The following is a 17,577-nucleotide window of genomic DNA, read 5'->3' on the forward strand; positions in this document are numbered from 1 at the left end:
TCTGATTTCCTCTGTGGCTTTGCTGAGTCACTTAACCTATCAGGGCTGCAGTGTTCCCACTTGTAGAAGGAGGGGTGGGGCTGATGATTCTAGAACCCCTTTCAGACTCCGTGATTCACCGATTCACCATACTCCAAGTAAGGGTGGCCGGAGCACAGAACCTCTTCAGATGTTCACTCATTCATTCAACAAAGTTTGCATGAGCATCTGCTGTGTGCCAAGCTCCATGCTGGGTTTCCTGCCCTGGACAGCTCCCAGCCTACTAGGATTAGCAGAGCGGTGACTCCGCTGGGATAAAGAAGAGCACAGGGCACACCACTGGCCCAGGGACACGGGCATCGGCCTGCCTGCCCCCCTGCAACAGGCGGCCAAGCTTTACAGTGTTTCTTCCAACAGCTGGCAGCTCCCCTCTTTGTACAACCTGTGAAAGAAATGGATCTAAATTTGCAGATACTCTCACCAAATCAAGAAGTCACGCAAAATGATAGAGTAGAAGATGGAGTCTCAGTTTGGGCAGGCCATCGATTTTCAGAAGTCCTTGAAGACAAGAAGAATGAAAGAATCACAATTATTGATTATCACACTCAGGAATTAAAAATGATTAGAAAAAGTGGCAAAGATGTTGTGGTGATCATTGGCCGGCTTTGGGCTTCCAGCACCCTTTCCTTTAGTAACAGCACCCTAATCTTCTTCCCCACATCCTGTGTGGTAGCAGACGCATTGTGCCCAGGCTACACTCCCCTCCACCAAAGCCAGAAGTGGGCACGTGACCTGAGCCCACCAACCAGACGCTCCCTGCCCTTGGACTAGGTGTGGAGGTGCACGACGTGGAGCGCGTGGTGGGAGCACCTTCCATCCAGGTACCTGGAAGTGTGGAGACTGCGGAGTCAGTCCTGATACCCGGATACCTCAGGGCTGCCCTGGCTTCTGTCCTGGACTCGATTCTCCAGACTTCTCATCAGTGCTAGGAGGTAATTACCTGATGGCTGTCAAAAAATTCCTTTCCTCCTCAAGATGGAGCTCGGGTGAGTTCCATGGCTGGTAGTTAGAGGACTTGCCTAATTGAAGTTTTTACGATTAATGCCATGTGGTCCAGCCCTGTGCAGTTCAATCAAAATGTCTGTGTGTGCAGCTTGAGACCTTTGCACAGGAGGTGACTCGGGTCATGGTGCTGGAAGATTAACCTGCCACTCATCGTGGGTGGATAAGAATGAGCAACAAGCAACACAGTCATGAAAGCGGAGAAGAAAATTAACGTTTATTGAGCTCCCAGTATGAGTGGTCCCTGTGCCAGGAGCTTTGCTCATTTAATTCCCTCAACCCTGTAAGGCAGGTGAAATCATCCCCATTTTATGGATGAAGAAATTGAGTCCAGTAGGTTAAATGACACGCCACAGGTCACCTGGCTGATGAACGGCAGATCTGGGATGTGAACTCAGGACTATGAAACCCAGAGCCTGGGCTTTTAACCAAACACCACATTGCTTCACTATGGAAGAAAATTTACGAAAGTTTTCAAAAATAATAGAGCAGCCTAGTGCCACCTTGGATGTAAGGGGCTGGAGGTGGGAAGAGTCAAGAAGAGTGGCAGGTTTCCATCTGGCTGTCAGCAGCAGTGGGCACTGTCAGGGGTGGCACCTGCAGTGGGGCAGCCAGATGTGGGCTCTGGGGTGAGCATTTCCAGGTTGATGGTCAAAGCCATGGAGAGGATGGTGTTTCAACAGGAGTGGGGGCGAGTGTGGGGCGAGAGGAGCAGTGGGCCAAGACTGGGGCTTGGGCACCCCACAGTTGGACACTGGGAGAAGAAAAGAAGCCGGCGAAGGAGACAAGGAGGCTTGGAGAGCGGGCGGTCATTATGGGAGGCCGGGCTCTACCGGGTACACCCAGAGGAGCTGGCCGGAGGGTGCAAGGAGGAGCTCAAGCTACCTACCCATGCCCCTGTTCCTGACCAGGCGCCATGAAACAAAGGGCTCTCATCGAGTGGCTGGCTTCTTGTCCCTTCCAACCCAGGAAGCTGGTGCCCACCCTACCCAGCACCCCCATGTGCTGCTCTCCCACCCTTCACAGGAAAACCAGCTGAGACTCCAAGACAGGAGCTCAGCGCAGCTGTGCTCAGGGCTGACCAGGTCTGAATCCCGCAGCTCTGCGGGGGTGGGGAGCCTAGGAGGTCTGGCTTCTGGGGCACTGGGGGAGGCTCCCATGGAGCCGAGCAGGCAGCCCTTCCTCTCCCTTTCCCTCAGCAGAGGAAGGCAGGGAAAAAACGTGTTTTTATAAATAGCTCCAGCCCCAACTGATTTGTAAATTCAGTGGGTTTTTTGTGTCAATGACATCACCCTCCTCCCCATGGCAACCCCCGACGATATCAAAATTGCCAAGCAACGTTGGAGCAGCTCGGCGCCCCAAACGAGCAGGTCGCTGCCTGAGGATTTAATGGAGGAATCCCGAAGTGAGCCGAGGGTCGCGGTGGAGGAGGGGCGCGCCGCGGCTGGGAAGGAGGCTGGAGCCCGCCGGTGCTGCCTGCCAGGCAGCCCTGGGCCAGCTGGGGCTCCTCGGCCACGCTCCCTTTGACAGCTCTGCCGTTGGCAGCGGTGGGGGAGGGCACCGCTCCCTGCCTGATGTGCCAGGAGCCCAGAGCAGCCATCCAGGTGACTAAGCCGGCCCACTGGCACTGAGTCACCCACTGGCTCGGAGGTTTCTTCCTTCCCTTTTTGCATCTGATTATTTTGGGAGCTGGAAACTTGGAGCCGCACCTGAGTCCCGCCCCTTCCAGCTCTCCCCTCCCTACCGTGAGCTCCGAGGAAGATGAGACCTGCCGGGAGTCTGCCGCCACCCCCTAAGGATATGGAAGACGCAGTGGGGGCCCGAAGTGCCTGGGGAGAGACGCCAGCCAGCAAAGTGCAATAGCAGACATGGTGATCAGGCTGCCGCGTCCTCTGGAGGTGTCGGGAGAGAAGGGGAGTCTGGTCCGCGCTGACTGGAGTCCTCCCAGGCTGGCTTTGAACTCACCTCCCACGGGATATTTCTGTAAATGAGTGGCTTCTAGGGTCAGAGTGGCATTTGGAGAGCGAGGCTGGATTGGCTTAGGCTGGCCTGGGAAGGTAGGTGGCTCTGTGCTGGGTGTGGCCCCACGTGTGTGTGTGTGTGTGTGTGTGTGTGTGTGTGTGTGTGTGGTTTCTCTGCTGAGGACAGCAGGGGCATCCAGCGGAGAGCTGGGGATGGGGTATTTGGCAGCAGTTCATCCTAATGGATGCTGGGCCCACCCAGGCCCTGAGATGGGTGCTGTGGAAAAGGAACACCAAGCAGCTGGCCTGAGCAGGGTGAGGAGCAGCTCCAGCTCAGACAGGCCCAGGCCCTCTCTGAGTCCACAGGACAGACACACGGCAGGAAGCCAAGGTGGGGAGTGGTCCAGAGGGGCTGGCCAAGGGTGGAAACCAAACCTCCAGGAGGCTGGACAGCGCATCGGCTGCCCCCTCTTCTGACAGCCCCGGGCACTAAGGAAACAGCTTCCTACCAAGGAATTGTCACTCTCCCATGCAGTGCCAGCCAGCACCTGTGTGTGTCCTCTGCCGGGCTCACAGGGGTGCATTCCCTGAGAAGGGTGCTGGCCAGGGCGCGGCTTCTCCATACTCGGGACCTAGCCAGGGGCCAGCGATCAGCCTGGTGCTCAAGCCAGACTCTTGACCCCCTGGCCCCCACAGGGCTTGCTCTGGTGTGTGGCAGGCAGAGAGGGGCGTGGGCCCCCCACCTCCCCCACACAGCTGGCAGCCTCACGGGCACACCGGTGAGTAAGCCACAGGAGGGAGGAGGCTGTGTGCCCACAGAGGCAGGACGACACCAACCAGGAACCTTTGGGAGAAGCGGCCAGGAGAGAAACGCACTGAGGTTTTCTTTTTCTTTTTCTTTTTTTTTCCATTTTTGCCTGAAGGGAGTACGGCTTCCTGGGCTAGAGACAAGCACCGACCTGCAGTGGAAAGCTTGAGGCCCAGCTGCCCGGAGAAGCAGCCAAGGTAAGGTCCCCACTGACCCTGCGGGCTCAGGCTTCCTGTAGGGTGGGGGTGCCCAGGTGTCCAGGCCGCCCACCCTCTGGGATGGGGCGACAGCTGTCGGCCCTGGGCTAAGAAGCCCCACGTCCCGCCCCACCTGCCACTCCCTTTCCAGATCCATTTTGAAACAGCCCTGTCCAAGCTGGTCTTGGGCTTCCTGGCCAGAGGGAGAAATGCTTGTTTCTGCTGTTCCTGCCTTTACCTCCCGCTCCTGTGGGCCAAGCCAGTGCCTTTAGGAGGCTCCTCCAGGCCTCTCTCACCACCACCTCTGGGACACTCCCCTCATGTGATCATCCCACAAATATTTATGGAGCATCCGCTGGGTCCCAGGCTCCAAGTCACACCCTTAGGCTGAGCTTGACTTGCCACAGAGTCTGTCTCTGGAACTCCGTGTCAGGCCAGGCTCCCTGGCTGAGCACCGTCCCCCCTCACAGGCCTCGGGCTCCCCACCTCTGCTGTAAGGTTAATGACTCGGTGGGCTCTGAGGGGGTCAGGCCCAGTGAGCTGGGGTTCATAAAGCGCTGGGGCCCCACCGAGAAGCAAGGCTAATACAACATAATTTGTTCTTTCCCTGCCATCACATGCCAAGGTCAGAGGGTCCTGCTTGGGGTCCTTCCCTAAGCTGGTTCTGGTGGGAACGAGGTTCCAGGAATAGAGGATGAGCTCTGAGCTACCTGGCCCCCAGGCTATAGGCCTGGGACTCTGCTCCATGGAAGCTCATCTAGATGGAAATAAGGGCTTTGGGCCAAGCAAGAGGTCCCCTCTGCAGCTCAGAAGAGGCAAACCTGGGAACCCTAGTGACAAAGGTGCCTAGTCGGAGGGGAGCAGGGAACTTGGCACCAGGAGCAAGGCTTCTGGAAGCACCTGATTTGGGTGGAAAGCTGTGTGCCCCTCTGAGTGGCCACAAGGTGGGACTGTGGGGGCTGCACAGATGTTCCGGTCCCCTGAGGACAGACTGATTCTTTGTGAGCTGAGCTCTCGAGGACGTGCCAGGCACAGGGAAGGTGCAGGCAGGTCTGGGGTCTCCAGCACAGAAAAGCCCACACTGTGCACAACTCCCAAGGACGACCAGGAATGCCCCTGTCCTGGAGGGGAATATGGGACCAGAGTCAGGATGAACCCATAAGTGTCCCCCACTCAATTAATCCCCACACCTGGCCCCAGGATGAGGAAAATGACCCAGGTGTGGGAGTATTTCCTGCCTCCTTGCAAAAGGTGACTCCAAGCCTGGGGGTCCCTGTGCGTGCAGAGCTGAGCAGCAGGTGGTACCCAGCTGGGGGCAGAATGGCAGAGACTATGGAGCACCAGGCAAACAGCAGGCCAGCAGAGTGGCAGCTGGCTGGGCCAGGAGGGAGCAGAGGGTAGAGGCCAGGGCATAGGGGGCAGGAGAGGAAAAGGCTGCCTGGGGTTTTAACAGGGCTCAGGGAGGGCTGGCTTTCTTATGCCTGCCTGCCTCTGTGGGAGGGCCGGGCAGGGAGGAGGCGGAGATGCTGAGATCTTCCATTCCGTACCCAAGCAGCCAGAGACGCCTCTGGCGCACTGTGTCTGGATGCAGAAGGCAGGAAGGACTCATGGGAAGCTGTCCTTCAGCCTGAAGCAGAGCCCTTCCCATAGGATACCCTCCAGACCGTGAGTGGCAAGGCCTGAGATTCAGAAGCAGTTCCTAAGACTTGGGCGGTAGGAAGGGTGCTAACAAGCCTCATAAACACGCATTCTGCAACCTGCCCCTCTGATCAGGGGTTTTGAGAAGAGGGTTCATTTTTGTGAACTTGCCTTGGTGGAAGAAAGTGGGCTAGCCAACAGGTTAGAACAGAGCATAGAAAATGGAAGCTTTGGAGGCAGAAAGAGCTCTCAACTTCTTGAGGCCGAGCTGGCCCTCCTCCGGGGGTGAGTGGGCTGACTGGTCCTGGGAAGCTGCCCCCTTCTGAGTTCAGCCCTGCGGTCCACTAAGGGCTAAGGTGAGAAGTGTGGGGTGAGAGATAAAGGGGAACTTGTCTTTTCTTAGCAAGATGTGGGGTCCAGGCAGCACTTGGAGATGGCAATTGGCACCTTGTTCTGGCTCACTTGCTTGCAGGCAGGGAACAGACATTGCCTGACTACTAACTACAAAACACTGGTGGGCTGGAACAGGGGCTGATAAAGGAACAGGACAGAGCCCTTACCCTGAGGGAGCTTACAGCCCTTCAAAAGAGGAGAGGAAAGGAAAGCTGAGCCTGGGGCCAACCCCCAGCCGAGCTGCAGAGCTGTGATCAGCCACAGGTTGGCTTCCTTCTTTTGCCTGCTCTGGGCCCCAGACTCATTGCTGAAGTTGTCAGTCATGACCCATCCAGTCCAGATAATTTATAAATTTAGACCAACGCTGGCAGATGGTTCTTAACATAGAACTGGATAAAGATGGACAGAAAAAAGATTAGAAGAAAATGAAAAACAGAGGAAGAAGCAGCTTCTACAGTTATGGGCAGAAGACGCGAGCTCAAGGAAATACGCAAGCGCAGGAATAGGCAGGATGGTGGATGGTTAATGGTGCGGAGTGAGCCGGGTGAATGTCAGGCCCAGCACTGCCTCTCCCTGCCTGGGTGACCTTGGAAAAGTTACTTCATCTCTCTAGGTCTCAATTTCCTCTCCTGTCCAACAGAGATAATTATAGTACCTAAGAGACAGATGTCGAGAGGATTAAGTAAGGCCATATGTGAACACTCTTAGCAGCATGGGTGGCACACAAGTGCTCAGCAAAAGATAACGTTATCATTGGGATGATTATCAGTGTTAGAGGAACAAAATGCCAGGAGGGAGAGGGGAATCAGAAAAGGCTTCGTGGAGGAGGTGGCTTTGGAAGAACTCTGCCCTGAAGAAAAGCTCAAGCTCTCAGAATGCCGATCGATCCATGCTCAGTAACGCTGGGAAGAAACGCAATACCAGCTCCGTTTTTTCCCAAATAGCAAATTGTTTGTCCAATGAGGACAAATCTCTAAGGAATGACTTGAGCCTAGCAAGAGTTTCCTTCTCCTTCTGGGGTTTCGAGTATGAGCTCTTGAAGACTTGAAGTGGGCTGTACACAGTGAAGGAATCCAGAGGCCTAGTCTGGGCCTGGACTCTAGTCACGTGCTGGCCCCGATTCCTTGAGAAACTGGGTACCAAAGAGCCCCATCTGAAGCACAAACTTGGAGGTGCTGCGTGCAGAGGGTCCAGACTGGAGACCACAGTGGGCTCCTTGACCACTCTGGCAGGTGACAGAAATAACCAGGAACCATAAAGTTCAGTCTCAGAGATTTTTGCTTTTCCTACCAAAGGATTATCTGTTCTATGAATTTAGAAAAGGCAATCCCGGGTTCTGTTCCCCTAAAAGAACAAGGCAAACCCAGAACATGACAGACTTTCACATGCTGGGGGGAATTAGCATGCAAAAATAGGTTGCCTCATAACTATATGGGGCTACATGAGCCTCAGCAAAGGGACACCCATGCTGGCCAGCATCTTCTTCTATAAAACCTCTTTATGACCCACCAGGCAATGCAGAGACCCAAGTCTTTACAGAGGAACAATGATGACCTTTTCGTACACTTGTGGGCTCTTTGTGGCGACCTTTCTCCCTAGAAGTGCTGCCTCGGTTAGCAAATGCCGACATCTTTCTGCTTGGCTCTGGTTTGCCCAAGCCTCAAAGCACTGGGGCCAGTGGGCCTCTGGCTAAGGGGGCGGAGGCAGGGCTGTGTTCTCTTGCACACTCAGGCTGCCCTGGAGAGGGGGCCTCTAGGTGCTCAGAGAAGTAGATCCAGAACGCTCAGGTCAGCAGGTGCGTTGTTCTGGTCCCTGATCCCAGTGCAGCAGGAACCCAGCCTGCTCACCCCAGGGCAAATGGCAGCGAGCCAGTCACCTTGCTCAAGGCCCCCTGCTGCCTGCCTGCCTTCCCCAGGCTCCCGAAGTCTGCAGCAGCAGCAGGGTTAAAACCGGAAGGACTGGTTCTCTGTTCAGCTTCCCGGCCTGGAGCCTCCAGCCTCCATTTTCTTTCTTTCAGCTTCAAATGAGGCTCCCTATGGAATTGGACAAGAAGACATAGAGGGTGGGGGGAGCCAGGAGACCAGCTGTGCCACAGCCTCCCTGTGGGTCCAGGGCACTGTCCCGGGTCAGTGGGGAGGAGCGCAGAGGAGGAAAGGGCTGCCCCCGAAAGGAGCCGGCCGCCTTGGATTGCTGCGGCACAGTCAAGCTGAAGGGAGGCCCTAAGAATGTTCAATCCAGTTTAAGCCCCGAAATTTTATAGCGGGAAACAGAGACCCAGAGAAGGAAGCAGGTCCTGAGACCCACACAGCTAAGTGGTGGCAGAGCGTTTCAGGCCTGGGGGTCCCCACCTCCCAGCCGAGTAGTCTTGCACTACCCAGGCGGCCTTTCCATGGGCAGCAGCGTCAAAGGTGCCCCCAAGCAGGGACAGGCGCAAACCACTGCCTAACTTGATGGCTTGAGAGAGGCAGCCTGGCCAGACACAGTGGGAGGCCGACAGGTCCCTTCGCTCCTCTGTGCCCCCTGCCCTAACAGAGGCCTGGGCCCCCCCGCCACTGCATCTTGCTCAGTGTGGAGCCCAGCTCAGCCCAAGCTGGTTCATCAGGCCCCCCAAGGAGAGGCTTTGCCCACTCCACCCAGGCCACTGTCTGATAAACAGATCCAGCTAATTTGTCAACGGATCCACTCAAGTACTACTTGCCCCAGGAGGCATTTGACATTTTAACCATGAGGCTGGCAATGTCTTAAGCAAAAGAAGAGGGTAATGATGAGAGTATGCAGGAAAGAAGGAGAGATTCTGGGGTGGAGGTTGGGGAGGCACGCGGGAGACCCTTAACCTCAGGTGATCTTTCACCAGTATACACTATGACCCCAGGCAGGAATTTAAATGTCCAGTGGCCACCATCAGAGGTCAGATCCCAGAAGTGCGAGCCTGTCACCTATCATCTGTCACCCTGTTACTGGGCCCAGCTGGACAAGAAGACTTTTGTATTCCACTGTGTGGATCTTACTGGAAGATGGTGTGTCTGGGATGGTGAAAGGTGGAGAAAGGCGGATGTCTCGGATCCTGGGGAGGCCTGGAGCCAGGCCGGGGGGGGCAAGAATGCAAGGCCAGGAGTAAGTGAGCGTGCAGGGCTCCTGTGAAGGAGGGGACGGTCTGCCCCTGGACAGGCCATCATCCCAGCAAGGACTGTCGTGCCAGGCGCCGGTGAGGGCGTGGAAGCGCACACCAGGCCCCTGCTATGTCAGCGTTCCCATGAAGATCCCGCAGGCCACCACCCCTGGAAGGAAAGACCCTGCGAAGGGATGACAGTAGATGCCTGGGCCCCTCCAGGACCCTCTAAGCATAGCACAGCCCAGCCAAGTGGCAGTTAGACAGGTCATGCCCTCTAACACTGACCCAGGGCAGACACAGAAGGCAGAGGTCCATGAGCTCTACAGCCAGACGGTCGGTGCTCCTAGGAGGCCCCACAGCCCAGAGCCTGTGAACTTGGTGCATTTGGAGCTGAGGTGTTCCACCCAGAGGTCTGTGGATGGGGCTGGGGCAGCCAACATCACGCTTCCTCAGACTCTCCTTCCCTGGGTCTCTTGCCTGAGCCCTCGCCTGGTCACAAACCTCCCACTCCTCCAACTCACCTGTCCTTCCTGAAAGTCAGGCCCTGGGCTCCAGGGAACAGGTGCCAGTCACAGCCCCGCCCCAGCCTCAGAGCAGGGGCACCGCTGGAGGCTCAGAAGAGAGAGGAAAGAACAGTGAAGGGTTTCCATTCGAGGAGGCTTCCAGCTGTTAGTTCTGCCAGCAAAAATGCCAGCCAGAAAACTAAACTGCCAGCAACAAACATTTGGATGGAACGTTGGAGCCCATTTAGAGCAGGGGCTGCAAATGATCATAGTGAGAAGGTATTAAATGAATTCATCATGTCTCTAAAATGAGTGTCCTTAGCATGAGCGGCTCTTTGTGTTCCCAGCCATCCCCAGGGTAGCTCATACCCCCATGTCCCTAGGAAGGGTGCTACAGCCTGCCCTGCCTCTGCTTCAGCCCCTTGAGGTGGACAGAGAGTGGCCCCTGCATCTGAGAGCCTTGTCCAGGTCACCAGGCCACTTTAGAACTGTCAGGAAAGTTCAGCCCCCAGTGTTGGTTTGTGTTTGTGGAGAACAGGCCTACGTATTCCCAGTGGCATTGGGAGCCTAGTACAGATACAGAACTTGAGAAAAAGGCAGACAGAGAGAGGCTGGAGGCTTCTGGGTGTGCTGGTTTCCCTCTGCTGAGGTTCAGGGTGGCAGAAGGACACCTCTGTCCAGCAGCCGGGCAGGGGAGTCCCATGGACTTTTCCTAAGAGCCTAACTGGGCCAGACAGTGCTGCCACCTGGGCTAGGGTCCTCTCTCCCGGATCTGGAGCAGACAGACCTGTTGGGTTGATGTAGTAGTAAGTTCTCCTGGGAGAACCCTGGAATTCTGTCCCTGTGGCACCAAACAGCTCCCTGTGGCAGCTGTGTGCGTGCATGGTGTCGGGGAAGGGCGCTTCTTCTTTGGTTCCTTCAGCAGCTGTGAGAGCTGAGGGTAAAGAACCTCTCACCCTATTTAGGAGTGCTGGTCCTCAGGGGCCCTGGAGCCCAATGCTCTAGACCTCATCCCTCCACCACCTTCCCAAGGGAGAGAGGCACTCTCTCCCCCATTATGCACATTAAGAAATGGAGGCTGAGACACACGGGGAATCTAGCGAGGCAGAGGGGCTCCAATCCAGCAAGAACACCAGAACATCTGCCGCGAGACTCTGTCTCCCTCCCCCCTGCCTAAGACCCTGAGGGCTCAGCAGTGTCAGCTATCTCAGCTTATGCCCCAGAGCCTCAGAGGTTTGCAACAACAGCAAACCTGAGAGAGATGGGTGGTCCCATCAGGGTGGGGGCACTGCCCAGGCCACCCCCAGAGCAGCAAGGGACGGTGTTGGACAGCCTGGAAGAGAGGGGGAGGAAGGGATCTTCTCCAAAGAGTGCCTCTCTCCTAGGGCTAGGGCTGCAGGTGAGTGGGCAGCTTCCTTTCCTGGGCCCCAGGCTCCAAGGGGCTCCCCTAGCGGAGCAGCAAGCCGGCTGCCATCCCCCTCCCCAGCAGTGCCTGCACGTGGGCCCATTCTGGGTCTGTGAAGGACAGAGGGCCTGATGCAGGGACTTCAGGCAGGGCGCAGGCTCATGACCAGGGGAATTTAGCACCTGGTTCCCAGCAGGGGACTCAGTGACAGGGTGGGGGAAATCAAGGTCTCCTCTGTCCCTTATACCCCATGCCGTGTGGGGTCCACATGCCCTTGTCAGAAATGGGGGAGGGATACCCCCCACCTCTGTGTCACATGACTCACTCTTCCTGGGCAGTGGTCAGACTTGGCACAGGAGGCAAATGACCAGTGCCTCCCCCACTGACTGTTCCCAGGGACTTGACCCCACACGGTCAAATCATATCAGGCGGTCCTTGGAATCAGGGAGCTTTGAGCAGTGCAGAGTGAAGAGAACAGGTTGGGGGCAGACACACTTGGGTTGAAATTCTGGCTCCACCACTCAGTAACTATAAGACCTTAAACTAGTTCCTTAACCACGCTGAACCTCAGTTTCCTCATCGGTAAATTGAGAATAATAATATAGTACTTCCGTGCCAGGGTTGTTGTGAAGACTTGCATGAGACAATATGTGTAAATAGCTTAGCATGGGGCCTGGCCCATGGGAAGCATTCAATAAGTGGCAGGCGTTATTATGACCATTATTAGAGGAGGGCAGAGTCCTCCAGAGACAGGAGCTCCGGAAGAGTGGGTGAGCTTTCCTGATCCCCAGGAAGCTTTTCAAGTCATGGAGCAGAAAGGAGCAGGGAAACGATAATGTGTTTGTGTTTCTGAACCACAAGTCAATCCATATCTTTCCTCTTCGGCCCTAACCCAGGCTCTCAGCCCTGGCTGTAGGTGCTCAGATGTTACAACAGGCCCCAACAACCACAGGCTGAGAGAGAGCCGGGAAGTGCCCGCCCTCTCACCCTCCCAGACAGTACTGGTTGCCAATGCCCCAGAGCTGGCGGGGCTCCAGGACACATTGCCCATGAAATATCGTTTTCGGTGTCCCTGTCCAGAGCTCCTGCCCAATTCGTAGCCTGGCAGTGCATGGACAACTCCCAGACCAAGGCCTATGCCAGCCGCCAAGCCTCTTCAAAGGAGGGGGTGCCGGGTCCCACTCCCTGTGCTCGGCACAGCGACCTGGGAACAGGGCAGAGGGAGGCCCGTGGCCGCTGGAGGAGACACAGTGCCCTAGAATGTTCCTGCCACTTCCTGCACTGCTGTTCTGCCCCCTCCTCCTGGGCTGAGTTGGGCATAGATCAGAGGAGGATAGGGAAGGGGGGAGTCACACACAGTAATTAATCACTCAGGACCCATTCTGCACATCCCAGCCATCTTAGTTTGCAGAAGGTCGTCCAACCCAGCGCAGCTGACCCACCTGTAGACTGGAAGTGCAGAAACCTGGGGTTGTGACGGGCCCGAGAGGTCCCCTAGTCTAATCTAGTATCCAGTATGGGAACCTTTTCTCTAGCATATCTGACCAATAGTTATCTGGGTTCTTGAACACCTCCAGTCATTACCTCCTTGATCAGTCTTATTTGGGAGTCTCTGCCTCTCTTAAGGCTCCAAACCCCATCGCAGCTCCCAAAGGTGGGAGGACCCCAGGGTTTCCTAGACTCACTCCCTACAGGGTAAGGATGGGACTTAGCTAGTAGCCTTGCTGAGATTCCCAAGCCTGGATTCAAACCAAACTAAATACCATTTCATTTCTGATAACAGTCCAATATCACACTTTATTGTAATTCAACAGTTCAAAAATACTGCTTGGAGCTGTGGTTTTGGTATATAAGGTATTTGTATTAAAAGAAAATAATTCATGTGTACATTTGTGAGTCAGTAAAAAATAATTTAGGGTGTTGATTCTAGGTTCAACAACATAATGCATTTCACTCTAGCTTTGCTTCATGGTTCATTTCAAATCCTCAGCACCCAGTCCCCCTACCCCCTACTCAGCACAACCTGTTTCCCGCAGCCAGCATTCAGCCAGTGCTCCCATGTCCCTGGGTAACGAGTCTGTGGGGAAAGCCATACTTGTGTCACCTGCCCCCTCCCCACCACATTGCTCCCTCATCCTAGGCTCAGCAGGCAGCTTCCTGGGGGGCCAGGAGGTGAGGGGTTGGCTAACAGGGTCAGGCCTACAGTGTTGCCTGGTCAGAGGAAAGAGAAAGAATCTGCTTGGGAAAGACACAGAGAGGAGGAGAGACAGAGGGTAGGGAGAAGAGTAGAGACTAAATGTACGTATGAGTGCGTGGAGGGGGGCGGCAGGGGGACCTGCAGTTAGCTGTCCCAGCGTCCACACCACTCTCACAGTGTCTCCACCGGTACCACCGTGCTTTCCCCAGGGAGGCTGAGGGCATCGGGGCTGGTGGTGCAGCCAGATAGGGTTCAGGGCTGTTCGGGGCTGATGAATTCCCTCCAGCCACCTTAGCTCTGTTTGGTAGGAGCCTAGAGCAAACTGCATAAGCAATAGAGCCCATATGCAGATGCTTTATCCATCAATTGCATTGATATAATAAAGAATCAGTGAACAAAAATGATACATGGCAATAGTGACCTTAATTAATAACTAAAGTTTGGGGTGCCCAACAATGACAAAAATCCCTGCATTGTCCTTGGTCCTCGCTCTGTGACACTGGCAGTCACCCAGCCACTGCTTGGGGGCAGCATTTGGGGTCCAGATGTACTGAATTTCCAAGCCAGAATCCCCTCAGCACTCAGTCAGACACAGCCTCTCTGGGGGCCCAAGTCTAGGAGAGCAACATTCAACAACATAATGCATTTCATTCACTTCCTTGTTTGGGGAAGAGACAGACAGGTGGCCCCTGCCCTGCCCCAACAACATATACACAGGAGAGACCAGACTCTAACCCAAAAGAAGCAGGGCAAAGGGCAGCCAAGAGTGAGCTACTCGGAATGGCCATCCTGCTCCTAGGCTAGAGCTGGAGGAGACAACCAGGGGATGAAGGCTCTGGAACCCCTCCCATCCCATTCTCTATTTAGTGTTGCTGGGCTCCTGGAAGCTTTTTTTCCCAGAGGTTCCCTACTCCAGAATCCTGAAGACAGAGGTTCCCAGAACTGAGAGCAAGATCTGACAAGGGAATTGGAATCTCTTTAAATCCTGCTTTCCTGCCTGCACAAGGGGGCTACCCCAGGACAGTCTTAGGGCCTTGTCCAGATGGGGAGGACAGGCCGAGGTGCCAGGTTGTAGGAGTCCAGCTGAGGCTGTTCAGGATGTGTGGGTGGGCGCACTCGCCCCGCTGCACCTCTAGGATCCAGCAGCCTCCAGAGCGTTCATCTGCAATGCAAATTAATGAGTTAATTACACAGAGAGGCGCTCAGCGGACATCCAGGTCAGGCCTCCGCGTGGCCGCCCAGGGGTCGTGGCAGCGGGTCCAGTCGGGACCACAGCCCGAAGGCGAAGGGATGGCGGGAGCTGGAGGCCAGCTATTAGAGGAAAAGGATTGAGCACGGGGGCGCCCCTCGGGCACAGAGGCTCCCGGCCACGGCCCCTGCGCCCCTCGGCGACTTTTCCCGGGCTCTGTGTTCGCCGTGTCTACCTGAGGCCACACCCTGAAATCAAACTCGCGGCCAGGTGAAGCCGGCGCTGCACAAACATGTAAGCGCGGCCTCTCCTCGTCGTTCCCGGCGCTGTGGTCCCTCCCGCGGAGGGCGGGCCCGGCTCCCGCGGCCTCTCCGAGCGCTCCGGGGGCTTCCCGCTCGGCAGGTGGGTGCCTCGGCCACCCCGGGAGGCTGGCTAACCTCCCTGGGCTGGGGCCGGGACACGGGGACAGGCCTCCCCGCACGCGCGGCCCCCTTTCCCGGGGTTTTCATTCCCCGAAGTTAGGGGCTGGCGGGCGCCCTGTGCACCCGGGAGCGGCCCTGGGGCGGCCGGCGCCAGGCGGAGGGGCCCTGGGCGCAGGGACGGAGAGCTCGGCGCCGCTGGGAGCGGGACCTACCGCCGCGTGTGCGCCCGGCCCTCCCGCCCCGGCTGGCTGGGCGGCTGAGGCGCGGGGCGGGGGGGATTCGCGTCCCAGAGGGCGCCCCCCTGGGGCCTGCGAGGTGGGGCCGGCTGGCCGCGCTAGGTCGGAGCGCGGTGGGGAGAGGGGCCGGAAGCGGTGCTGCGCCCACTGCCTCCTCGTCCCCGTGCGCCCCGCGGGGAGCCCGCCGCCTCCCCTTGTACCTGAGAAGGTGGCTCAGTCGGGAGGCGGGCGTGAGGCGTTCTGATTGCTCTGGATTCCGGCCAGTCGCAAAATCTGCAGGGACACTTAACAACATTTGTCACAATGAATTTCTGATCTGTTTCCACCCAGGCGTCGGAGGACTGGCTGGGGAAGGTCCCCAGTCTTCCTCTCCTCGGTGCCTGAGAGCCCTGACCCCTGAAGGGTGAGGATTCCAGAGGAAGAGGCGGCAAGGAAGGCGGCCCGCAGGTGAGTGAGGGACCTCCAGCCCTGGTAAGGTGTCTAGGAGCCTCCTCGGGACCTTCTTGAGGGACACGCTGGAAGGGACAGTGGGCAGGCAGGTGGCCTTCCTGGACTGGCCCATTCTTGGTACTGTTAGGCAGCAGCAGTGGTCCCTTCTCGGTGCCATTTCTCAGTCCTTAGTGGATGTGCATTGTTACTTCCACCTCCCCAGCCCACAGCAGGCGGCAGGGCTTCAAATGCCAGGCCCTGCCCTGACCCAGCCTCTGCTTTCATCAGGTCTGATGCCTGTCTGGGGCGAGGCAGTGTCACCTAGGCTGGTGCGCTGAACTCTTGCTTGGGAAAGAGGCTCCCGAACAGGAAGGGCAGTAGCAGGCCCAGCGTCTGTGCTGAGCACCGGCCCCAGGCAGAGGTGCTGCTCAGCACATCCCAGCCTGCCAGCTCATTCCCCGGATCTCCAACCTGCTAAAATCAGTCCATCTTTCCCCACCCTCAGTGAGCAGCATCCAACCTGGATGTAGATGCTACTAGGAACACCAAGGACTAAGACATGAAGAGTTCCCAGGGTATAGGCTGCGTTTTCTATATATTGCCCCATCCTGGTGTTTTTTAGGCTCCTCTGACTTGTTTTTCTAGGTGGGGGAGGAGAAGGGGTTTGGGTCTCCGTCTGTGCTCTGGTCTTTTGTGGCTGGTGTGGCATATATTGCAATGCTGTGAGTTCTCCTCAGGCCACACAGTGGCTGAGAACACAACGTTTGGAACCCAAAAGAGCTGGGTTCGAATTTGCCTTTGATCCTTAGGCAAGTTGCTTTACTTCTCTCCAAACTTGTTAATATCCTCATCTGTAACATGGGGATGATCATGCCTTCATCATAGGATGGTTGCGAGGAGTCACAATGATGATGTAGAGCAGCCCCAGCAGGGGCCACCTCCCCAGCCTCCAGTTGTTAGTATTAGAAAAGGTGAAGCTACCCGAGCCCTACTCTCTTGGAGCACTTTGAGACGGTCTGGCTCTCTAGCAGGAGACTGTGGAGGGTGTCAGAGCAAAGCAGTGGGAATAAAGTCAAGGCAGAGGGTCCACGGAGGGCAGGTAGTGAGGTGGCCCAGGGAAGGGGCCATTTCTGGAAGCGGATCCGGTTTTGGAGGCAGAAACAGCAGCACGCTCTGTACATGTAACACGTGTTCACGTGTTCCTGGGTGACCCTGGACACACTGTTACCATACGCGCTGCCTGGGGCAGAAGGAGCCTCTGGCTTGAGGCTTCCAGTCCGATCTCTGCCCCAAGTAGCTGTGGGGGTAGCCATTTGACTTCTCTGGGCGCCGGGTGTGACAGAGGAGCTTGGATCAGAGAGATCTGGGTTTGAATCCCAGCTCCACACTTATAATCTTGGACAGTTACTTCTCTCCAAGCCTTCGTTTCTTCACCGGTAAAACAGAGCTCATAATATCTGCGTGTAGAGTTGTGACCCTTAAATGCACTAATGAGTAGCACTGAGGGCCAGCCCTGGTGGCCTAGTGATTAAGTTCGGTGCACTCTGCTATGGCGGCCTGGGTTTGGTTCCCAGGTGCGGACCTTCACCACTTGTCAGCCAAGCCGTGGCAGCGGCTCACATACAAAATAGAAGAAGATTGGCAACAGATGTTAGCTCAGGGCAAATCTTCCTCAGCAAAACAACAAAAAAAAAAGAAAAGCACCAAGCACGGTATCTGGCATGTGCTAGGTACCTACTTTATACGTGTATGTGTGCATATTCCCTTTCTCGTGTCCTCCCTCTCCCCGGCCGCCTGCCGTCTTTAAAATGCACCCAGTAAAGCAGGTTTGGCCCATCTCACAGCCGTATTGTGAGCATGAAGTCAGGAGATAAACAAAATAGATATAGAAAGTTAGGGGCTGTAAAAACATAATCCTTTTGTGTGGTTAGGGGACTTCATCCTGCCTATGGGACTCTAGACGACCTTTCTAGAGAGGCACTGAGGACTCGGTGATGAAGACTGAAGGTCCGGGACAGTGAAGAGGTGCCTGGCCTGCAGCCCTCC

General features: G+C 56.2%; 1 protein-coding gene across 3 annotated transcripts in view; it reads left to right on the top strand.

Moving 5' to 3' along the window:
- Positions 1 to 2,686: 2,686 nt before the first annotated feature.
- Positions 2,687 to 17,577, top strand: part of PAK6 (p21 (RAC1) activated kinase 6) — a 37,800-nt gene continuing 22,909 nt past the window's right edge. Inside the window, exons 1-3 of one of the 3 annotated variants that reach the window (XM_087425117.1) lie at positions 2,687 to 3,098; positions 3,926 to 4,007; positions 15,433 to 15,549. The gene's annotated coding sequence lies outside the window, so the exon portion shown is untranslated. Of the gene's footprint in view, positions 3,099 to 3,925; positions 4,008 to 14,491; positions 14,847 to 15,432; positions 15,550 to 17,577 lie in introns of those variants that run through there. The other 2 variants (XM_087425112.1, XM_087425122.1) reach the window with 2 other exon arrangements.

The sequence above is a fragment of the Ceratotherium simum genome, chromosome 3, assembly GCF_057802395.1.
Source record: "Ceratotherium simum simum isolate JZ-2026a chromosome 3, ASM5780239v1, whole genome shotgun sequence".
In the NCBI taxonomy this organism is placed as follows: Eukaryota; Metazoa; Chordata; class Mammalia; order Perissodactyla; family Rhinocerotidae; genus Ceratotherium; species Ceratotherium simum.